Source organism: Oratosquilla oratoria, chromosome 41, assembly GCF_046742065.1.
Source record: "Oratosquilla oratoria isolate Oo_2021 chromosome 41, ASM4674206v1, whole genome shotgun sequence".
NCBI lineage: Eukaryota > Metazoa > Arthropoda > Malacostraca > Stomatopoda > Squillidae > Oratosquilla > Oratosquilla oratoria.
Genome location: NC_134817.1, coordinates 9,065,760 through 9,091,741, shown reverse-complemented (window position 1 = coordinate 9,091,741; position 25,982 = coordinate 9,065,760). Strand labels below are relative to the sequence as shown.

General features: G+C 42.7%; 1 protein-coding gene across 3 annotated transcripts in view; it reads left to right on the top strand.

Annotated features, from left to right (window-relative positions):
- LOC143020952 (uncharacterized) overlaps positions 1-25,982 on the top strand; it is a 182,758-nt gene that overhangs the window by 41,336 nt on the left and 115,440 nt on the right. Inside the window, exon 1 of one of the 3 annotated variants that reach the window (XM_076177976.1) lies at positions 5,218-5,407. The exons of 1 other annotated variant lie outside the window; for it this stretch is intronic. The gene's annotated coding sequence lies outside the window, so the exon portion shown is untranslated. Of the gene's footprint in view, positions 1-5,217; positions 5,408-18,759; positions 18,975-25,982 lie in introns of those variants that run through there. One more of the 3 variants, XM_076177972.1, reaches the window with a different exon arrangement.

Here is a 25,982-nt window from a genome sequence, read left to right as displayed (position 1 = left end):
ATCTATACACAACCCTTCTCCATTCACCCCTATCTTCTGTCCTCTCCAGTCCTTCCTCAACAGAAATTCCTCTCTTTTGTAATGCCCCTTTCACCCTATCTATCCATCTCATCCTAGGACGCCCCCTCATATTCACTCTTTCCACCTCTGCCTTCCACACTTCTTTTACTAATCTTTCTTCACTCATTCTTTCCATGTGTCCAAACCAGCCCAGTACTCTTTCATCAACTCTATCTCCCAGCTCCCTTTCCACCCTGTTCTCCTCCTCACCTCCTCATTTCTCACTCTATCTAGCCTAGTAACCCCTATCATACTTCTCAGACACCTCATCTCAAACACATTCAAACTCCTCTATTCCTCTCTTATGCTCCATGTTTCTGCCTCATACAGTGCTGTCGGAATTATCACTCCTTCATATAACCTCCTCTTAGCATCCATTCCCGAATGTCTATTTCCCATTACACTTTTTAATCTCCCGAGGCATTTACTCGCTTCTCTCAATCTACATTTTACCTCCACCTCCACTCTTCCCTTTACAGTCACATTCGCACCCAAGTATCTAAAACTATCCACTTCCTCCAATCTCTCTCCCTTTAATACTCACTTCCAACCTACTGTCACTCTCTCCCCTTGTACATCTCATCACCTTACTTTTGCCCACATTTATCTTCAGCTTCGTTCTTTCACACACCTTCTCAAACTCTGTCACAAACTTCCTCAATCCCTCCTCTGATCCTGCTACAAGCGCAGTGTCGTCAGCAAACAACAGCTGGCTCATCTCCCATTTTTCTCCATTTTTTTTTTAACCATCTCCAATCCCTGACCCACTACCCTTGCATTTACCTCTCGAACCCCCCCCCCCCATCCATGTAAAGATTGAACAGCCAGGGCGACATAACACACCCCTGACGAAGTCCCACCTTTACCTCAAACCATTCACTCTCTCCATTTCTAATCCTAACGCAAGCTCTACTACTCTCATAAAAACTCTTGACTGCTCTTAACAGCTTTCCTCCTATCCCGTATATCTGCAGTACCTCCCACAGTGCCTTCCTGTCTACCCTGTCGTAAGCCTTTTCCAGATCCATAAAAGCCCCCAAAACATCCTTACCTTTTCCTATAGCTTTCTCACATATCTGTCTTACCACAAAAATCTGATCTACACATCCCCTACCTGTCCTAAAACCACACTGTTCCTCACCAATTACTCCCTCTGTTCCTCTCCTAATCCTCTCAATCAAGACCCTTCCATAAGCCTTCCCAACTACACTCAACAAGCTATGATGATGATGATGATGGTAATAATGGTAATAATTGTAATAATGGTAATGGTAACAGTAATAGTAATGATGATGATGATGATAATAATAATAATAATAATAATAATAATAATAATAATAATAATAATAATAATAATAATAATAATAATAATAATAATAATAATAATAATAATAATAATAATTATGATACTACTACTACTACTACTACTACTACTACTACTACTACTACTACTACTACTAATAATAATAATAATAATAATAATAATAATAATAATAATAATAATAATAATAATAATAATAACAATAACAGTAATAGTAATAATCATAATACTAATAATGACAGTGATAATGATGATGATGATGATTATGATGATGATGATGGTAATAATGGTAATAGTTGTAATCATGGTAATGGTAACAGTAATAGTAATAGTAATGATAATAATGATAATGATAATAATGATAACAATAATAATAGTAATAATAATAATAATGATAATAATAATAATAATAATAATAATAATAATAATAATAATAATAATAATAATAATAATAATAATAATAATAATAATAATAATAATAATAATAATAATAATAATAATAATAATAATAATAATAATAGTAATAATAATGATAATAATAATAGTAATAATAATGATAATAATAATGATAATAAAATAATGATAATAATAATAATAATAATAATAATAATAATAATAATAATAATAATAGTAATAATTATAATAATAATAATAATAATAATAATAATAGTAATAATGATAATAATAATAATAATAATAATAACAATAATAATAATAATAATAATAATAATAATAATAATAATAATAATAATAATAATAATAATAATAATAATAATAATAATAATAATAATAATTATGATAACAATAATAATAATAATAATAGTGATAATAATGATAATGATAATAGTAATAATGATAATTATAATAACAAAAATAATGATAATAATATAATAACAATAATAATAATAATAATAATAATAATAATAATAATAATATAATAATAATAATAATAATAATAATAATAATAATAATAATAATAATAATAATAGTAATAATAATAATAATGATAGGTTATTGAAATAGCAGTGATACACTGACAATAATACAATATAGTAATTATATGAGTAATATGCCTAGTCTAATTTTTACACTGAGTTTATTGTGCGAACAATGGATGGAATAGCACTGTTCTTGTATCGGTCAGTCCTCGGTGTTCTGATGGGTTTGATCTTGTTGGAATGTCGGGTGGTGTGGCGGGCGGGTGTGGCTTCAGGTGGGAGAAAGTGACGGTGACGTGGGTGGAAAATTAGGTTCTGTCCAAACTTCCTAAGTGCCTCGCTGTGCTTGTCTGACACCCTTGGCAGGTTGAGCGTGGTGAGGGCGTGCTCGTATCCCTCATACTGACCACCCAAGATAGTTCTGCATGCTCTCTTTTGTACTCTTTCTAATTTACTCTTCTGTGTGATGTTGAGTGATGATGACCAGGCAGGGGAGGCGTACATGAGGGTGGGGAGTACAAAGGTGGTGAAGATTCCCTTTAGATCTGGTGATGGCGTACCAAGGGACTTCAATCTGCGCAGCATGTAGAGTTTGTATGAGGCTGTCTTGATGATGTTGATGTGCTGGTTCCAGTTGAGGTGGTCGTCTAATGTGATGCCAAGTAGCTTGGTGTACTGGACCATCTGGAGGGAGTAGGGTCCTAGTGATAGTTGGGGAGGTGCCACCGCCTGTTTGGACGTACATACGTGCATGACCACGGTCTTGGTGTGGTTGACTGTCACATTGTTGTTCTCGGTCCACGTTTTAAGGTTGTCTAGGATGTTTTGCAGCGAAGAATAGTCAGGCTGCCTGGTGATAATGGGGATGCCAACTGCGCAGTCATCGACGTATTTCCATCTATGCGGGGTGTCCATTAATGCATCGTTGATGAAGATGAGGAAGCACAGTGGTCCCATCTTGGTCCCTTGAGGGACCCCACAGGTCAGGGGGAGGAGGGAGGATGTCGACTCCTGGTGCCTCACTGCCTGTTGACGTCCGGTCAGGAAGTCGGCCAGCCATGCTATCAGGTACGGTTGGATCCCTAGTCGTATGACCCTGGAGATGATGATATTATGGTCGACAAGGTCAAACGCTTTCTTAAGTCTATAAAGGTGTGTGTGTGTGTTGCACACCCTAGAAGGCATCCTACGACTAATCTCCTAGATTTCCTCTACGACCTCGACACATGCTAGCCAGCATGGCAGAGATGCATCGAGGTGCAGACCAGAGTGAGTTGGCACTCCGCCGTGTTCCCAGGGAAAAAGGTTGTCCCATGGTCATTCTTGCGGTTAAGTTCGCAGACCTCGTTCGAATCTCCAACGGGCACTTCTGCCCGAGTGCCAATACATGACCAGACAGGAAAAATTGCCACGAAGAATATATATAAAATATTTACGTGTTTCCCTCCGGAAAACTCTGTCTCATTGTAGAATTGTGTCACCACCTGTACTTTCACCTTTTCCTCACAGGTAGCTAGATTTTAAAATTGTAAATATCCGCTCTCGCTGGAAAAACAGCACCTATGTTTCTAGATGTTCTCGTCGGCAACCTAGCCGGCACTCTGTATATAAGCCCCTGTTTTTCACAAAATAAAGGACAGAAGAAGACCAGAGGCTGAGAGCTGAGGGCTCCACGTGTTTTAGTTCCGACCTCCACGAAGACCGCCAAACCTCACCACGCTACCAAACTAATTATCGAACCCTCTTCTATGTTGGACCTATTACAAGACCAACATGTGTGTGTGTGTGTGTGTGTGTGTGTGTGTGTGTGTGTGTGTGTGTGTGTGTGTGTGTGTGTGTGTGTGTGTGTGTGTGTGTGTGTGTGTGTGTGTGTGTGTGATTCATCATGGTCTTGGATCACGTGTTGGACTCTTGATCGACAGTTATTACCTTCCCGGAAGAGAGCTCAGAGCTCATATATGACCGATCTATGGGTAAAGCTGTGACCTTATATGCACATACACACATGCGCACAACTCCCCGCCCACGAGAGTTGAAGTGACGACCCGCAGGGCAGCGATACTGAAATAATTTCAGCACTGGGCGGGATTCGAACCCGGACCGCTGTAGTGGCAGTCGGGAATTCTACCAACTGCGCCATCGAGTGTGAGTTATGTGCACGTGCGTGCGTGCGTGCGTGTGCGTGTGTGTGTGTGTGTGTGTGTGTGTGTGTGTGTGTGTGTGTGTGTGTGTGTGTGTGTGATTCACCATGGTCTTGGATCACGTATTGGATTCGTGATCGACAGCTATTTCCCTCACGGAAGAGAGCTCAGAGCTCATATATGACCGATCTATGGGTAATGCTGTGACCTTACACGCACACACACACACCCAACTCCCCGCCCACGAGAGTTGGAGTAACGACTCGCAGCGCAGCGATACTGATATTATGACCCCAGGGAGGGGTTCGAACCCGAACTGCCGTAGTGGCGACCGAGAACTCTACCACTGCGCTATCGCGCGCGCGTGTGTGTGTGTGATTCATTATGGTCTTGGATCACGTGTGTGGAGCCGTGATCGACAAACCCAACTCCCCGCCCACGAGAGTTGGAGTAACAACCCGCAGCGCAGCGATACTGTGTGTGTGTGAGAGAGAGAGAGAGAGAGAGAGAGAGAGAGAGAGAGAGAGAGAGAGAGAGAGAGAGAGAGAAGACATTCGTGTCCTTTGTTTAAGCTGTCCTATTTTTGTGGGACCCTTGTCCTTTTCCTGGTCGTCTAGCGTCTGGCAACCATGCGTTGGTAACCCTGCTTCCGTACGAACGAGCTTGAGACAACATCGATTCAGTTAGAGATGTAGCAGTCTGCAGTCAAATACGGTGAGCAGAAGTGAACTATATAGTACGTCATTATAGTACGTCATTTGTTTACATTTGATTAAACATTGCAGTTATTCAGTTGTATCAACTCTGATGAAAACGCCAATTCTCTGAAAATGGTGTTCAAGGTTATAGAAGATAACAGATACAGAAGATTTATGGGTAATACTTGAGATAACAGATACAGAAGAATTTAGCAACTGTGTATCGTAGCCATTCGTTTTCTCAATTTGGTAAGCATTGACATAATTGGATCACTTGTTTATGTCTTATTATCAGTGTACAATAATTGTCCATCATTATGTCCTGACTGAGTTTCACATGTAGAATAAAATACTCTTGGTGCCCATTCATTGGAACAACCTCATAAGAACCTGTTAGAATTTGTCTCATTATGGGGAAATTTTTTGCAGAAAGTTATTGTATCGAATGTATAAAATATATATTGGCAGTCTTGTAAATCTTATGAAAACATCTGTAGAATTGTAGATGATGTAGATTAGTGTTTCGGTCGTATTACAAGGGTTAAAGAGACCCAAATACATGAAAACGGTGTCGACCTGTGATAATCGTTTATTAGCAAAACAATTTGTAGTATTTGTGTTCGTGCTCTGGTGCTGCGAGATTCCCAAATCTAAATCAGCAGACGGCAGCGAGAACAAAATATGTTCAAATCATGAAACAGCCGTGATAATAATAATATACATTGTTCTACATATTATTGTTTTACATGTGTGAAACATAACGATGGGGGAATGGGTTGCCAAGAACTGTTTGGTGATCATTTTGCAGATGCTGAAATGTTCCTTGATTATGCAAACATACATTATTTTAATTCTGAAATACAAAATGCCAGTTACAATGTTGATACTTATTGTAACTATTGTATTAATACGATAACCAGAAATATATTCGAATGGTTCATATACAGTATAACTATTTATGTACAGGTGTGAGATAGAGGAGAGGAATGCTGTGAGTGTTGGCCCAAGCGACACAATGCTCCACTCTAAAGCTGAGAATGAATAAGGTTCAGTTTTTTCCTGTCGCGATGAGGCCGCCACCTGCGGCAGGGCTATAATAACCGACCAATAAGAGGGTAGCTTTCAAGGCTGGACTCGCCCACACGACACGTAACCCTGCATTCCTCCATCTTGCCCAGGGTGTTCTGAGTTATCGAATAACGAATTTTCAACAGCGACCGAAACGTATGTTCCCAGCGTAAGCTGCTGCATCGCTCGGCATTTACAATAAGGCAAACTGTTCGACTTTAAGGAAATCGCGAAGAAGCTGATCCAAGACTGAATCACCATATGTGTAAGTCGGTGAAGGTTATCAAAGGCTGCTTATCAAGTCCAGTGATACAGATGTGATGTTGCTCAAAAACATTAGTGAGCCAATACCTCGACAGTTGTAGACATATCTTCGTGTGAGTGAATGGAGTGAAGAAACCTCTATTATAGCCTCACAATGACCCATACCAAATCATTAAGTGGACACGCAAGAACGTTACCATCGACTGCCGTGCATTTCCGTCGCCATCTCCGTAGACCGCGTCAAGCCTGCAAAGCTTCCACTGAAGATATATCATCTTGCACTAGAATTTCGACACTAAATATGTCTGCGCCTACTACAATACAGGCTCGGACAAAGATATTGTTCCTCCTTCCTCGTCACTAGGAAGTTCTGTAGCTATTTAACCTTATGCAGCAGGTTTTAATAAAGTTAACCCTGCACGTTACACAATGCATCTGTAAATATTGTGTTATGCTTATAGCTTTGCCCCACATTGGGCACCAAATGTCAGGACTCGCTTTTATTGCGAGAAAAGGGGGGAGGGGAAGAGACGGCAAGGGAGGTGACGGCTGTTTTAAGTCTTGCCCCAACTTGGTCCGCTTGCGGGGAGGAGGTAGGTGAGGAAGCAAAGGGGCAGTGATCCAGGCTCACACTATGATGCTCCGAGACGATTTGAACCTTCGGCGTTCGTCTGGTCTTTACACGGGGAGTAATTGGCGTAAGGTCAAAATGTAGTACGTGGGGAGTCAAGACTCAAAACGTTCTTTCGCTGCTGACTCGCGAAGACAGAAGGTATGGGGAAGGGGCTGGTGGCGTACGAGAGGTCTTTAAAGAGTTCAGTGTTCATCCTCACATGGTCAGGTGAGGTTCTGGTTGAGTTATCGCTGGGACTGATGCCGGTACTACACGTGAGTTCCTCAAAGAGGCTTTGACTTATCCGTAGACCTCACGCAGCCAAGCGCAACGTGATTGATGAGGCTAGACCCATAGACGATTCCCTTGAGAGTCTCCTGTGTCAAAAGTCGTGGAATGGGCCAGAGATTAGGAAGAGTGAGGACAATCTTCCTAAGAAACCCCCCACGGAAGTCGAGGCTAGAAGTTAAGTCGTGTGAAGCCTCGACAAGAAATTGTCAAGGTAGTTGTCTTCACGACGAGGCCGGAAGTTGAAGGCGGGGGTATAGCTGGCCATTAGACTGCAAAAGTAGCAGCAGGCGGCGATCCATTTGCCAAAGAGTAGCAATGCTCGGGGTGCTCGGCTACTCCCATGGAGCCGGAGTTGTCTTATACGTCTTGGATAACGTCGAAGAGGTTGGTACATCTGGGGAAGCTGATCAGGGGATCTCGTACGTGGATGCGTCCAAGGATCACGTCGCACAGTGGCACTGATAGCGTGGTTGCAACATCTTCCTGAAAAGACAGACATGAATGGTCGTGGTTAGCGGGTGGAGTGTTAGGCCACCCAGGGCGTTGTGGACTTGACAGTCGAGGTTACTATTGATTAGCCTTACCGGAGTCGAGGTGCGGGACCTTGTAAATTCCGTTGAGCGTGTGGGTGGGTGAAGGTGGGGACGCTCATTTTTATTTAGCTAAATGATCTAGCTGCGGTAGGCCATGAATATACCTATTGTAGGCGAGAGTGTAGACAGTTGAGCTGGCAGACAAGTGGCGGTAGTCGATATGGCAGACAAGTGGCGGCAGTCGATCTGGCAGAGAAGTGGCGGCAGTCAATCTGACAGAGAAGTGGCGGCAGTCGATTTAACAGACAAGTGGCGGAGGTCGACTTAGCAGACAAGTAGCGGCAATCGATCTGGCAGATAAGTGGCGGCAGTTGATCTTCCAGACAAGTGGCGGCATCAGATACCTGTGGTAGGCGAAAGTGTTGACGGTCGCAGACCTGGCAAGCAGCGGCGACATGCGATCTGGCAGTCGAGCGCCAGACGATCTGGTAGATTAAGTTGCGGCAGTCGAACGGCTGCAGTTGATCTGGTGGTAGTCGAGAGGCAGGCAGCGGTGGCAGAGCTGGGGATCGGGGGCCCCAAACGTTGGGCAGTCAAATGTTAGGCTGATAGTCTTGCCCTACTTTGAGCGCCACATGTTAGGTTGATAGTCTTGTCCCACGCTGGGGGCCAAATGTTAGGGCTCGCTTTTTGTACGAAAAAAGGGGTTAGGGAAAGAGACGACAAGGGAGGTGACGACTGTGTTTTAAGTCGTATCCCAACTTGGTCTGCTTGCGTGGGAGAAGGGAGGAGAAGAAAAAGCAACGGGGCAGCGAGCCAGGTTCACAGTATGATGCTCTGAGGCGATCTGAATCTTTGGCGTTCGTTCGGTTTTTATATACACGGGCAGGTCGTGCCCCTAATTGGCGTAGAGTTAAAGTTTGATGCGTGGGAAGTCTGACTCAAAACGTTCTTACGCTACTGACTCACGAAGACAGGGTTTTTGGGGGGGGGGGCTGGTACCGCACGGTAGTTCCTTAAAGAGTTCAGTGTTCATCATCACATGGTCAGGCGAGGTTCTGGTTGAGTCATCGGTGGGACTATTTCTGGTACTGCACGTGAGTTCCTCAAAGAGGCCTTGTCTCACCCGTGGACCTCGAGGAAGCTTCGATCGAGTCACGTGGCCAAGCGGCACGTGATTCACGGGGCTGGGCCCATGAGCGATTCCCTTGAGAGTCTCCTGTCTCAAAAGTCGTGGGACGGACCAGAGGAGAGGAAGAGTGAAGACAGTCTTCCTAACATGGTTTATGTACATAATGTTCCATTGATAATTATATATATATTTGTAAATAAACACATTATCACATACGCAATTATACCTATATATCACAATTTCACTAGTCAATTTCTGTACGTATACAACGATCGGTAAACTGTCACCATAAGATAGGGGAGAAAGGAAAACTGGTCACAGGGGTTTTAATATTCCTATGATAATTAAGGGACACTGTCTTCGTCATTGTTGTGATTCTTCAAAAACAAGCTGCAGGCGATTAAACAACACCCACAGACTGAGTCTAAAAATTCAGTTTCTGGCTTGTTAGAGGCTTCCTCTGTTCTAAGCAGAATGACGACCCACGACGGTAGGTCTCATGGCCTGGTTTTCTGGCAGCGCGGGCTAACTCTATACTCCCCAGTGTCTCTTGCGATGCCACTTCACTCCTCGAGCTTGGGCGCTCTCCAGTACACTTCTCGGCATCTATCAGAGTTTCACGTTTAAAAAACACATATTTCTTCAATGTCCTCAAAAGAGCTAAGTACTTCAAACCTGTGAGAGGTTGCTAGCACATACTCCTGGGTACACTTATTATCCCAAAGTTTCTTCAGATGAAACCTAGGTGGATTACATCTCGGGATTCTCATGGATTTGATACGCAGTCTGAGTGCTGCTACCACAAATCTATGATTGGTCCTAAAGAATTCAACACTTCAATAAACCCTGCATTTTTGTATGATCTTCCAACGGTTACTAACAAGTATGTGATCAATCTCCTTGGTCACTCCTCTGGCATTCGTGTACCATCGAATTGAACTGGTTCCAGAATTGGGTCCACTCAAAATGATATCCATGGGATTCTGCCAGTTTTATGTCAGGGAATTTTACTCCAAAAGCAAGATGGTTGGGACTTGCAGGTCGAGAGGATTTTGGTTGCGGCCCCTGGCATGTGACGTATTTTGTTCGCCTGCACTCGTGAGTCCAGGATTAAATGGCTAGCCAATCTCTCATCGTAGTCATCCTCATGTGAATGAGTTAGAGAGAATTCTAGCCATTTATCCAAATAGGTTTCCAACTTATTTTCTTATTTAGTATTGGGCCTTTCTACGAATCCAGTACCAACATTATCATTAATCTCCTTCAATAACTCATTTTTCGCACACGTTACGTGTCCGCGATTACTTATACTACTCCATTTGACTTCGTTATCCATGGTAATGGTATTAAATGGTAAATATGGTTGACCTATAAACTATGGAGCTTCTTCTTGAAGCGTAAATAACTGGCAAATAACCAATATATTATTATTATTAATGCACTGTTTGTTTATAGATCAGTTAAAATTATAATAATAATCATGTAGTTTTGCTTCAGCCATGAACGTTGTAATGTTCATAATCCACAATGTATCCGGTTGGAAGGACCAGCTTAAAAGTTTTGAGGTATGCATTCTATGAAGAGTATGCCTTCCGACAAATTTCCCATCCCTTTTAACACGTAATGCTGACGGTGTAAGTTTAATTTGGGTGACCGCCCCACCGACTTAATTCTGGGTCCTGTGAATTAGAACTCGACATTCCTGGAGAGGGTAGTCAAACATACTTGGTCCTGTGGCGTTGAGTCTTTTACATAATGTTTTACAAAATGTTATCGTATATATATATAAAAAAAATGATAGGCCACTCTACAAGGGCGCACGCAGGATTTTTTTTTTTGGGGGGGGCATAAAAAATGGAAATTGAGGCGAGGAAAAAAATAATGCAAGTCACTTTTATTTACTTCTGTGTATTTCAAATAGACAGTGGAATGTTTTGTCTAAATAAACAAAACCTCATGTATGATCGCAAATAATTTTGTTATGGTTATTGTAGTGACTGCATTAATAATATAATTTATTACGAAATAAATGCTAGGGTAGGAAATGAACCAATTGACGGAGTGGTTGGGAAATGTGGAGTTCCAGGAAAGAATCGTAATGGAGAGTTGATGGTGGAGATGTGTTTAGAAAGAGAGTTGATAGCAAATAGAGTGTTTCGGAAGAAAGTCAAGCATAAGTACACATGGGAGAGGGTGGTGGATGGAAGGGTGGTACAGCATTAATGGACTATGTAGTGGTAGATAGGAGTATAATAGGAAGAGTTAAGGATGTACATGTGCTAAGGGGAGAGGGTGGGGGAATATCAGAATTTTTTTTGGTGGAAGGTAAGTTGAGAGTGGAGGATAGATGGAGAAAGAGGAAAAAGACAAAAGGTAGAGAGGTGCTTAAAGTGAACTCTTTAAATGAAAAGGAGAAGGAGTACAAGAAGCTGAGAGAGGAGTGGGAGGGAGTGAAGGATGGAGTAGAGCTAGGAGTGGAGGAGGAATGGGGATGGTTCAAGGAGGGAGTCACAAAGTGTGCAAAGATGATGTGTGGAACAAGAAGGACAGGAGGAAATAGAAGGAAGGGTAGTGAAAGGTGGGATGAGGAAACAAAGAAGGTTGTAGAAGAGAAGAAGCGAGCTTTCACAGATTGGTTACAAAATAAGACGAGGGAGTCATATGAGAGGTACAAAGAAAAGAAAAGAGAAGTAAAACACAAGGTAAAGGAGGCAAAGAGGAGAGCAGATGTGGAATGGGATAAGAGTATGACAGAAAATTTTGAAAGTAATAAAAAGATGTTTTGGAAAGAAATTAAGAGAGGAAGAGGAGGCGAATCAAGTACAGAAGAAAAGTGAAAAGGTGCAGATGGAGAGATGATAATGGAAGAGAAGGCAGTAAGGGGAAGATGGGCAGAATATCTAAGGGAGTTGCTAAATGTGAAGGAGGATAGGGAGGGAAAGATAGTTGCAATGGGGAATGCTAAGAAAATGAGAGTGATGAGTGAGGAAAATGGAGGACAAACAAGGAAGGATGAAGTGAAGGCAGTTGTTAAGATGATGAAAGCAAGTAAGGCACCTGGTCTGGATGGATGCCATGCAGAATGTCTAATAAAAAAGGAGGTACAGTGATGGTGGATTGGCTGGTGAGGTTATTTCATGTTTGGTGGAGAGAGGGTAGAGTACTGGAGGAGTGCCTGTATAGTTCCACTTTACAAGGGAAAAGGGGACAAGTGTGAGTGTAGTAGTTTCTGAGGGATTAGCTTGTTAAGTGTAGTTGGGAAGGCTTATGGGAGGATCTTGATTGAGAGGATTAGGAGAGGAACAGAGGTAGTAATTGGTGAGGAACAGTGTGGATTTAGGACGGGTAGAGATTGTGTAGATCAGATTTTTGTGGTAAGACAGATATGTGAGAAAGCTATAGGAAAGGGGAAGGATGTTTTTTGGGTTTTTATGGATTTGGAAAAGGCTTACGACAGGGTAGACAGGAAGGCACTGTGGGAGGTTTTGCGGATGTACGGGATAGGAAGAAAGCTTCTAGGAGCTGTCAAGAGTTTTTATGAGAGTAGTAGAGCATGTGTCAGGATTAGAAATTGAGAGAGTGAGTGGTTCGAGGTAAATGTGGGACTTCGTCATGGATGTGTTATGTCGCCCTGGCTGTTCAACTTGTACATGAATGGGGTGGTGCGAAAGGTAAATGCAAGGGTGGTGTGTCAGGGATTGGAGAGTGGTTAAAGAAAATGGAGAAAAGTGGGAAGTGAGCCAGTTGTTGTTTGCGGACAACACTGCGCTTGTGGCAGGATCGGAGGAGGTATTGAGGAAGTTGGTAACAGAGTTTGGGAGAGTGTGTGAAAGAAGAAAGCTGAAGATAAATGTGGGTAAAAGTAAGGTGATGAGATGTACAAGGGGTGGAAGTGGCAGCAGACTGGAAGTGAGCATTAAGGGAGAGCGACTGGAGGAAGTAGATAGTTTTAGATACTTGGGTGCAAATGTGGCAGGAAAAGGTGGAGTGGAGGTGGAGGTAGAATGTAGATTGAGAGAAGCGATTAAATGCCTTGGTGGATTAAAAAGTGTAATGAGGAATAGACATTTGGGAATGGATGCTAAGAGGAGACTGTATGAAGGAGTGATTGTGCCAACAGCACTGTATGGGGCAGAAACATGGAACATAAGAGAGGAAGAGAGAAGGAGTTTGAATGTGTTTGAGATGAGGTGTCTGAGAAGTATGATAGGGGTTACTAGGCTAGATAGAGTGAGAAATGATAGGTGAGGAGGAGAACAGGGGTGGAAAGGGAGATGAGAAATAGGGTTGATGAAAGAGTATTAGGATGATTTGGACACATGGAAAGAATGAGTGAAGAAAGACTATTAAAAGAGGTATGGAAGGCAGATGTGAGTGAACATGAAGGGACGTCTTAGGATGAGATGGATGGATGGGGTGAAGGGGGCTTTGGGGGAATAGGGGAATGTCTGTTGAGGAAGGATGGGAGAGGACAGAAGACAGGGGTGGATGGAGAATGGTTGTATATGGATGATGCTGTGATGCATGAGATGGAATGGGCGGGGGCATGGGGGGTGAGGTAGTATGTGTGAGCAAAATTTGACGCAGCCCGAAGGGATTTCTCCCCGTCTTCTCCTTTTCTGCATGAGGGGACGGAGAGGGGGGTCGCCGATTTAATAAAGCGGCCTTGCTGTGGATGTGCTGTGTCTTGCGACACTGCCTTTGACCCAGGGCAGTGGTCAAGGTGCAGGGATGACCCGTCATCCAGGAGGTGCTAAGATAAGAGGGAGGGTGGAGGGGAGTGGAGTGTATTTAGGGATAGGTTTGTGGGAATGATTTTATGCCTTTTTCTTTTTGGTTACCTCCCTTGTAAGGGGGAAAAGGCCTTGATATATATGTATGTACGAAATAAAATAGCATTAATTTGATGTGGTTATATAAGAAAACAAAATGGAATAAAAGGACTGAATACCAACCAGAATGTAATTAGAAAATACACTGGTATGATTGTGTCTGAATTACAGTAATTTATACGGAATTTATTTTGTTTAGTATGCTTGTGTAACGAAAATAATAACTACACATTTTTATCTTAAAAAATACTTAACTATTGGTAAACAAATTTGCAAATAAACTAGAAACATCTGAATCGGACTAGAATTTTAATGTAATACATTAACATAAAATATTTCAAGTGTAAAATGTAATTCAACATTTACTTAGAACTATATCGATGCTAGCATGTTACTGCCTATTAAAGTTTGATGCACATTTTCCTAATGCGAGTTTTTTAAGCTAATTCAGCAATGATTTCTCTTTCATTGATGACCTCATTCCTGTGAATATTCATGAGTGCCAGAACAGACAATCATCTTCGTGCATTGTTGACCTGAGTTTTTTAAATTTCTCAGGCAGCTGAAATTACGTTCAGCTGATGGTGATGTGACTGGAAGAGTACAAAGAATCTTAACGAGCTGGAAGATGTTTGGATAAAACACACCAGGGCTTTCAAGCGCCAGGTCTTCCGTGCATGTTGCTGGGATTCTCTCGTTTCTCGTGTAACTCGCACTTTCTGTGTTCCACTAATGGCACCATCTTTCAACTTTCCCATGCAGGTCTTCCAGCGTTCCAGGCAGATGTTATTTATAGAACTCAGCAGCTTCCTTCACCTGATCAAATGTGATTTTGCTAACATACTTTGGAATAAGATATTGCAGGCGTAGAGCTGTCTGGGTGTAAGTGGCGAATCGCTCTTGTAGTCTACATGGTGTATCAGGTTATCCAAATATGGCAATAAAACTGAAATCCTAAAGAAGGATTCAGGTTCGTGTGCTTCTAGATGTGACCTCTTTGTTTGTATTGTACACTACCGTGGCACTTGTATTTGTTCGCCCAACAGATTTTCAGCTTCCACGAAATTTATATGGAAGTCCTCCTCAGCACTAGCTCGGATGGATGTGTCGCCAGGAGGCTATTGACTTCGGCACATTGGAGTATGCCGAGTGTGGGATTTTGGAGCTGTACTGGTATTGGCAGTAGTAGCTTAGCAAAATACACACATACACAGAGAGCCGATGTGCTGTCATGGCAGCTAGCATTTGTAAAGCCTTTGATGATGCTGTGTGATCTTTCCAGTCACATATTTCTTCCAAAGTGTTCACAATTAATTTGTAGAATTCCTTGAAACGAATGGTGCTGTCGTGGCGTTCAGACCATCTGGTTTCACAGAGAGACAACAACGTCTTTTGAGATTGCCCAAATGCAGAAGACTGCTTCTGTTCAAACACTTTGGTATTAAATTCCCTCATCCTCTTTGCACTGGCGCGCATAAATTTTGTGATTTCCTTATCCGCTCCCACACAGTCATTGACATCCTGCACCTTTGCAGCTTGACACATTACCAGACTGAAGACATGACCGATGCAGTGGGTGAAAATTGTCTTATTGTAGATTTGCCTAATGTGTGTTTGAGTACCGTTTGTGTCTCCCTTCATTACTGCACATCTATCGTACGCCTGACCTCTCAAAAAGCAGAGATCCAAACCATATTCCTTAGGTTTGGAAACATATAGCTCTGCTATAACTTTGCCAGTTCAATCGGTGGTCTCCTCAAATCCTAGGAAGTTCACATGGATATTTCCCTTAATTTCTACATATCTTAACAGAAGGATTAGTTGATCTTTTACAGAGGATAGGGACCAGCTCCACTCCCTCCAAAACCGTATATTTCCCAATCTACGGCCTCATCATTGGATGCAATTTCATGTCATGCCCATGACCGACTGTATGTATATATATATATATATATATATATATATATATATATATATATATATATATATATATATATATATATATATATAGTGGTAAGACTATGGCGCCCTGATTTCACGAGCCCGGTTCGAACCTGGGGACGACAGTCGGAATTATTTGATCGACATCACCGTCACTGGTGATTCTATTCAGGTATGACAACGACGATAAGTCCATCAAGAAATCGTACCACCAATCTAACCACTAGTTATAAGATGCCCTGGTTCTCTGTAAAAAATAAATAAGGACGGCAGTTAGCAGTCGACTTAGTTCCGCGGGAAATAGATTAACTTACAGATTGGTGAATTTAATAGGGTCAATAGCTCAGTCGGTAAGACGATGGCGCCGTGGTTTCACGAGCCCGGTTCGAATCCGGGGACGATAGTCGGAATTATTTGATCGAAATCACCGTCACTGGGGCTTTTTTCAGGTATGACAACGAATTATCACACACACACACACACACACACACACACACACACACACACACACACACACACACACACACACACACACACACACACACATATATATATATATATATATATATATATATATATATATATATATATGAGAGAAATACGCTAATGGCAGCGACATCAAACCGATAATTTTTTTATGACAGTTCGATTCCAGGTTTCAAGGATTATATAGTCTCTGTGGTGTAGTGGTCTAGGGCGCCGTACAGGTAATTTACGGATTGCCGAGTACAGCGGGTTCGAGCCCCGCATGCAGCTGTCATAAAACAATTATCGATATATACACACACACACACACACACATATATATATATATATATATATATATATATATATATATATATATATATATATATATATACACAACACTGAATGGGGTCCAGTGAATAGAGATACATCTTTATCAACCACAATGCACTTTAATTGTAAGCCATCAACTTCGGGAGATCCGTGGAGGCCAACATGCAGAAATTAAAACGTGGTACGGCTAAGGACTCGAATTCGGATAGCACGTGGCAAGTGCTGTAGTGAATTAACCGATTGCTAAGTTACTACAGCAATTGCCACATGCTATCCGGGTACGAGTCCTTAACCGTACCACGTTTCAATTTCTGCGTGTTGGCGTCCACGGGTCTGCCGATGTTGATGGCTTAGAATTAAAGTGCATTGTGGTTGATAATATTTATATATATATATATATATATATATATATATATATATATATATATATATATATATATCAGTGACAGTGATATAGGCTACTTCAATGTACTTACCGCTATGTAAAAATACGAAGAGACGAAAAACCAATTCAGCAGGCTCACACCAGACAATGAGCAGTTAGTGTATTTCATTTCTTAAAAGTAGGGAAATTTCGGGGGGGGGCATAGCCCCCTCTGCCCTCCTGGATGCGCCCCTGCCACTCAATCTAAATGGAAAAAGTAAAGTTGTATGAATCCTAATTCTACAGCTATCAATTCACTTAATTGAGGCCGTAACCACAGATGTCTATATTAACTTGTAATAATAGCTTATTTACTCTAAATTATGCATGTTTCGGGATTTATTCCCGACATCCATACCACCTCAGTTGATTTTTTCTCCACAGTTATTATTATTGGAATGTCTGTGGAGGAAGGACGGGAGAGGACAGAAGATAGGGGTGAATGGAGAGGGGTTGTGTATAGATGATGCTGTGATGCATGAGGGGGAGTGGGTGGGGGATGGGGGGTGAGGAAGTATGTATGAGAAAAATTTGACACAGCCCGAAGGGATTTCTCCCGTCTTCTCCTTTTCTGCATGAGGGGATGAAGCGGCGTTGCTGTGGATGTGCTGTGTCTTGCGACACTGCTTCTGACCCAGGGCAGTGGACAGGATACAGGTGATGACCCGTCATCCAGGAGGTGGCAAGATAAGAGGGAGGGAGGAGGATGGAGGGGAGTGGAATATATAGGAAATGGAACGCGTGGGAGTGGATTCTATCCTTTTTCTTTTTGGCTACCCTCCGTGTAGGGGGAAAAAGCCTTTGGTATATGTATGTGTGTATATATATATATATATATACATATATATATACACATACATATAATATATATATACATATATATATATATATATATATGTATATATATGTATTATACACACAACACTAAATGGGTCCCAGTGAATAGCGATATATTTTTTCAACCACAATGCACTTTAATACTAAGCCATCAACATCGGGAGATCCGATGGAGGTCAACATGCAGAAATTGGAACGCAGTACGGCCAAGGACTAGAACGCGCTAGCCAGTGTTCGAGTTCTTGGCCGTACTGCATTTCAATTTCTGCATGTTGACCTCCATCGGGTCTCCCGATGATGATGTCTTAGGATTAAAGTGCATTGTGGTTTATATATATATATATATATATATATATATATATATATATATATATATATATATATATATATATGTATGTATGTATGTATATATGTATGACACACAGAAACCCACAGTCGGAGAAAATAAACTTCGAATAAAGAAGAATCCGATATTTCGGCTGTCAACCCCTCTTCAGTTGATAGCCGAAATATAGGATTCTTTATTCGAAGTTTATTTTCTCCGACTGTGGGTTTCCTGTGTGTCATTTACAAATGTGCTACTGCATTTCTGTTTATATATACATATATATATATATATATATATATATGTATATATATATATATATATATATATATATATATATATATACACACACACACGTGTATGTGTGCGTATGTGTGTCGTCTGTGTGAAAGAAGAGAACACGTGTCCTTTTGTTTTCTAAAATGTCCTATTTTTGTGGGACCCCTGTCCTTTTCGTGGGTGTCTTGCGTTTGGCAACCATGCGCGTATATATGTTTCTGTACGAGAACTGCAGACATCGGTTCAGTTGGAAATGTAGTAGACTATCAGTATGCTCTTGGATGCAGTAAAGAGAACAGTTATTATACTCCTTTGTTTACATTTTTGAAAAGTTGCAGTTATTCAGTTGTATTAACTCGGGTGAAAACGCCAGTTCTCTGAAATGGGTGTTCAAGGTTATAGAAGCTACCTACCCTTAAGATATTAACAGATACGGAAGATTTCAACAACTGTGTATCGTATCTATTCTTCTCAAATTGGTAAGCATTGACACGATTGACCTCTGTTGCCTTATTATCAGTAAATAAGAATGATCATTATGTATTGACTGACAAGTTTCGCATATAATGTAAAATATTTTCGGCGTTCATTCACTGGAACACATCCTCGTAAGAACCTGTTAGCTAGAGTAATTTGTCTTTGTTTTGGGGGAATTTTTAGGAGAAAATTCTTTTGTCGAATGTGTAAAGATACATAGGCAGTCTTGTAAATCTTATGCAAACATCTGAGTAGTTGAAATTATATACTGCATTGTAGAACTAGATTATGTAATTAGTGTTTCGGTCATATTACAAGGGTAAAGGAGACATGAAATACATGTAAACATTGTCGACTTGTGATAATCGTTTATTAGCAAAACAATTTGTAATATTTGTGTTGCTGCCTTTGACCTATTTGCTGCTCTAGTATGCGAGATTCCCGGATCTAAATCGTCAGACAACAGCGAGATTAAAATATGTTCAAACCATGAAACGGCCGTGATAATGATATACATTGTTCTAAATATTCTGTTACAATGTAAAACATGATCATGGGTGGATGGATTGTGTATAACTGTTTGCTCCCCTGACGCAGAATCTTAAATGTTCCTTGATTATGCAAATACATACATTATTGAATATTTGAATTCTATACAAACATCAGTTACTATTTTAATGCTTTATCGTGTAACTGTTGTATTAATGCGACAGTCAGCAAAATATTCGAATGGTTCATATGTATGGCTATGTATGTACAAAGTGATAGAGGAGAAGAGATGAAGGCGAGTGTTTTTCCAACCGACAGTTTTCCGGTACACACAAGACTCGCCCTTAAGTGTAGAATGTATAAGGATCAGAGGCTATTTCCTGTCACGATGAGTCAGTTGCGTCAGGTATAACCGACCACTCAGAGGGAAGTTCTACCCCCCACCCCCTCCTACGTCAGGGCTATAAATAACCGACCAATGAGAGTGGAGCTTTGAAGGTTATACTCCCCCCACCCGCCACACAACCCCGCGTTCCTCCAGACCTTGTCCAGGGTGTTCGTGTTATCGAACAATGACTTTTCAAAAGCGACCCAAATGTATATTCCTAGCAAAATCGCTACCATTGCTGCATCACACGGAATTAAACAAGGCCGACTAAGCGACCCACAGCCGACCTCATGGCTTGGATTTCGTCTTGCTAAGATAATACGTGTGCTGGAGTGACTCCCACCCAGCCCAGCCCACCGCTCTGCTTCCCTCGGCCCGCACCGCAACAAGCATCGACGATGGATGGCGTGCGAACAGTGTGAGTGCATACCACGCACCATCCTTCTCCAGCCACGACCCATCACTGTGGCTCACTATCATTGAGTGCAATTTGAAGGCGTAACGCACCACTACCAGCATAACGAAGTTGACTCATATTAGCATTTTCCTGCCACGTCACGTTATTACGGTTTCAAGACACCATCTCCAAGGCCATCTGATACATACTGTACAAGGACTTGAAGTCAGCTGTTTTAGCCCGCCATGGGTCTTCAGAAACTCTTCACCTCCAAGAGCTGCGAAAAATAAAAAATAAAATAAAGAACATAAAGATGGTGAGTGCCTACCACTCGCCGCCGCATGAACATGTACGCGTCACTCGAAAAAGCCGTTTTCAGCCTTCTTTTCTACCAACTCCTACATCTTAGGCGACCGAACCTCCTCCTGGGGATAGGTGCCACCTGCGCAGCGCCGGTGGCCAGGGATGGTTGCCGCTGTTTGGCCCCGAACTCTTGGGGTTGGGGGCCAAACAAATACTACAATATGCAAACAATGCATACGCTCAGTGATGAATTATGCGAGTCCAGCATGGGCACCTAACCTTAGTGAGACACACCTCAACACCCTTCAGACCATACGAAACAAATCATTAAAAACAATTACAGGCTGCACATATACATCTACAACACATACCACCTACACTATGAAACAAAAGTCCTCAGAGTCAAAGATCACCTTGACATGAGAGGCACATAAACACTTGCTGCAGCCTCCACAAACACAACACACCGGCTACACTACATAGTAGACCCCCCCCAAAAAAAAAAAAAAATACACACAAATACTCTCCTCCAAAACCACCAAATACCAGTCTCCAGAAACGCATAAAACATCACTCACTGCTCCATTAACACACTAGAAAACGACACATTTCTGCATGCTAGACCCCCTAATACCATCCCTCTGAATCCTCTCTCCCACGAAAGGACAGAGTCCACCTGGCCAGACTCCGATGCGGTCACCATCCAGCCCTTGTAAGCTACCAGAAGAGACTGGAGTAACCGCATTGTAGACAAATGCCCAGGATGTAACACTCCACCCCATACGATTCAACACGTCATGGAAGACTGCATTATACACAACCACGCACGCAAACAACACATCATACGCTCCATAAAAGATTTGTGGGAAAACCCCGTTTCGGTCGTGGCATTCCATATGGAGACGGGACTGCTCGGACAGTCTAGGGAACAACAACTACAGCCCGCCATCCAACGGAACCTCTTCAGTGTCAAGAGGCTTTCGCAGGAAGAACTAGCTAAACTAGCGAGTGGCTTCATGGTTTTTGTCCTAGCAGAAGGTCCTGTATCAAATGTCAACGAGAACTCCGAAAATAGGCTGAATTCGTATTCCGACCATTCTTTTAGGTCAGTACTCTCTAAGAGCAGCTCAGCAACTCACAGTCGATGCTAACCATCATCCAGAAACCACCGCTTCCGCTCCAGATCAAGGAAAGACCTGGACACCCTTGGCATCTGCTACTATCACAACCTGTTTAGATGTAACGCCAAGAAGTGCACACAACCATGTAGTTCCCAACCCCCGATGTTAAACAAAACCGGCGGAAGCTAACGGCATTCAGTGTTCGCCAAAAAATCGAAGCTGTTCCACGTCTTAGATCCACTTTCGAATTTCAACTCTCTTATCGACACCGAAGCTGGAGTCTGTGTCCTGCCTGCCATATGCTGCCAACCCTTACGACTCGTCTATTAGTGGATCAGCCGAATCTGGAAAAGTCCTCTTTTTTCATCGGAGTAGCAGTTTGTGGAGAAAAAAAAAAAAAATTGTGGGTGGATGACATCTCTAATTCTAAATTTAGGATCACATGAATTCTCACCCCGGACTTCGACAGGGTGACAATTCTTCATGTGGGCTATCCTAGGGTGACAATTCTTCGTGTGGGTAATCCTGGGTTTACGAGTCTTCGGTCGTATAATTTTTATTCTACTGTTGATATTCGGAGTACTGGGGTGACAATTCTTCAGGCGGGATCTCATGGGGTGATAATTCTTCATGTGGGCGTTCTGGGGTGACAATTCTTCATGTGGGCGTTCTGGGGTGACAATTCTTCATGTGGGCGTTCTGGGGTGACAATTCTTCATGTGGGCGTTCTGGGGTGACAATTCTTCATGTGGGCGTTCTGGGGCGACAATTCTTCATGTGGCCCCTTAATTTAAAGATATTGAATATCTAGGTCTTTTTTTTTTTTTTTTTTTTTGTGTGTGTAGGGCCCACTGACCAAAGAATCCAATAAGTTACAAATATATAATATTTTGAAAGTACTAAGGCCACAAACCGAAAATGTGAATCTTTATAATGCAAAACACACTCAGACAACACTACAATTTTTGGTGAGTTTCATCAGGGCCATGGTGGATGGTGATTGGAATATGCACTTGCAGTGCTGCCATGGATGATTATGATCTCACTAATTACGCAAATAGGAACCCGTCTACCATGTAGGCATGAGAAGACTTGGGACAACAGCACCAGATGTGTATGCTGAACAGAACTTGCAAAATGCAGAAGCATCATAGGTATTTCAAGTGAAGACCAAGCTAGAAACAAGTTCTATATTACATGATCAACAATCACGTATCTCGGAAGACACCAGACACATTTTTAGTTCAGAAGATAATGAGGAAGAGACCCCTTTGACCCATTCAGATAATCCTTTATTACACACAATGTTTTCAGACTACATAGCACACCGAATGAAGATGAAAAAAACGAGTGTAGAGTTTGTATCACTAGCAATGAAAAATATTGCACCATTTGATGTCATCACAGATCTCGCAGCTGAGGATCGAAGCAAGCAGCTTTAGCTAATGTTGAACAACGCTAATTGATGGAAGTATACAGTTCCATGCTGCTGTCAGAAGGCAGCACTCGAAAACTTTTATAAATATGTACAAAGTAGCAATTTCCACTCGGCAGTGTCTGCAGAAGTCTATCAATGTTGCAGCGATTACTGCACGTCGAACAGTGAAAAATTGAATATATTCTCGAACATGCCCTTGGCCAAACCTGGAGTTCAGATAAACTCATTGTCAAAGGCTGACCTTGTTAGTATCCTAATGTCTGGAATAAGTGTACCCATAGATGTTCCATTGGCTGACATGAAGACCTGTGCACTGATTGATGGATATTCACATAACCGGACCCTTGGAAAGCCTCATTGGTGCCAAACATTTGGTGACAATGCTGAGGTCTTTATACGTATTGTGGCACCAATATGGCGAACAAACAACGAGAGATGATATAGTGTTTGGGCGCTATATTGGAGTGGGATCAATGAAGACAGCTGCTCGAGCAAAGCGAGTGGATAAGGGGAAACCAATTCGCAAGATCATTGATGGTCCAGATGTTCCACTACCTCAAGCCTGGAATAGTCTCATTGCCTTAGAGGTGAATAAGGTATACCTTGCAAGGTTCCTGTTTGAGACAGTCTTTCAGAAGGGTGCGGATCTTCCAGCTACCTTTGAGGTTGTGAGTGGATGTGGATTGTCTAATGATACTGAAGCCAGATTGACAAACTGTTCGACTTTAAGGAAATCGCGAAGAAGCTGATCCAAGACTGAATCTCCATATATGCGAGTCGGTGAAGGTTACGAAAGTATGGTTATTAAGTCCAGTGATATAGATGTGATGTTGCTCAAAAACTTTAGTGAGTCAATATCTCGACAGTTGTAGACATATCTTCGTGCGAGTGAATGGAGTGAAGAAACCTCTCCAATAGCCTCACGATGACCCATACCAAATCATTAAGTGGACACGCAAGAACGTTACCACCCACTGCCGAACATCTCCGACGTGATGTCCGTAGACCACGCCAAGCCTGCAAATCTTTCCTCTGGGAATATACCATCTTGCACTAGCATTTCGACACTACATATGGCCGCGTCTACTACCATACAGTCGCATAAAGATATTGTTCCTCCTTCCTCGTCACTAGGGAGTTCTGTAGCGATTTAATCTTATGCAGCAGATTTTTATTAAAGTTAACCCTGCACGTTACACAATGCATCTGTAAATATGTTATGCTTTTCCCCTCATTGGGCACCAAAAGTTAGGGCTCGCTTTTAGTGCGAGAAAGGGGAGGGAGGGGAAGAGACGGCAAGGGAGGTGACGACTGTTTGTTTTAAGTCTCGTCCCAACTTGGTCCGGTTGCGGGGGAGGAGGGAGGTGAGGGAGCAATGGGGCAGTGATCGCTCCAGGCTCACAGTATGATGCTCCGAGACGATTTGAATCTTCGGCGTTCGTCTGGTCTTTACACGGGGAGGTAATGACTCGTGTTCCTACTTGGCGTGAGGTCAAATGTGGTTCGTGGGAAGTCAGACACAAAGCGTTCTTACGCTGCTGACTCGCGAAGACAGAGGGTATGGGGGCTGGTGCCGCACGTGAGTTCTTCAAAGAGTTCAAGAGTTCATCCTCTCATGGTCAGGCGAAGTTCTGGTTGAGTCATCGCTGGGACTGATGCTGGTACTACACGTGAGTTCCTCAAAGAGGCTTTGTCCTATCCGTAGGCTTCAAGGAAGATTTGATCAAGTCACGCGGCCAAGCGGCACGTGATTGATGCGGTTGGACCCATAGAAGATTTTTTCGAGTCTCCTGTGCCAAAAGTCGTGGTACGGACCAGAGGAGAGGGAGGAAGAGTGAGGACAATCTTCCTAACACACCCCCACGGAAGTCGAGGCTAGAATTAAGTCGTGTGAAGCCTCGACAAGAAATTATCAAGGTAGTTGTCTTCACGACGAGGCCGAAAGTTGAAGGCGGGAGTATAGCTGTTCATTAGACTGCAGAAGTAGCAGCAGGCGGCGATCCATTTGCCAAAGAGTAGCAATGCTCGGGGTGCTCGGCTACTCCCATGGAGCCGGAGTTGTCTTATACGTCTTGGATAATGTCGAAGAGGTTGGTACATCTCGGGAAGCTGTTCAGGGGATCTCGTACGTGGAACGCGTCCAAGGATCACGTCACACAGTGACACTGATAGCGTGGTTGCAACATCTTCCTGACAAGACAGACATTTGAGAGTGGTCGTGGTTAGCGGGTGGAGTGTTAGTCCACCCAGGGCGTCGTGGACTTACAGACGAGGTTACTATTGAATAGCCTTACCGGAGTCGAGGTGCGGGACCTTGTAAATTCCGTTGAGCGTGTGGGTGGGTGAAGATGGGGACGCTCAGTTTTATTTTGCTAAATGATCTAGCTGCGGTAGGCCATGAATATACCTATGGTAGTCGAGAGTGTAGGCAGTCGAGCTGGCAGGCAGCAGCGGCAGTCGAGGTGGCAGACAAGTGGCATCATCAATCTGGCAGACAAATGGCGGCAATGGAGCGGCGTCAGATACCTGTGATAGGCGAGTTGCAGGCAATTGGCGGCAGTCGAGCGGCAGCAGATAACTGTGAGAGGCGAGAGCGTAACCAGTCGAACTGGCAGTCGCAGACGTGGCAGCCAGAGGCGGCAGGCGATTTGGCAGATGATCTGGTAGATCAAATTGCGGCAGTCGAGCTGGCAGCAGTTGAGTGTCGGCAATTAATCTTGTGGTAGTCGAGCGGCAGATGGCGGTGGCAGAGCTGGGGATCGGGAGTCCCAAACGTTGGGCAACCAAGTGTTAGGCTGATAGTCTTGCCCCACTTTGAGCGCCACATGTTAGGCTGGTTGTCTTGCGCCACGTTGGGGGCCAAATGTTAGGGCT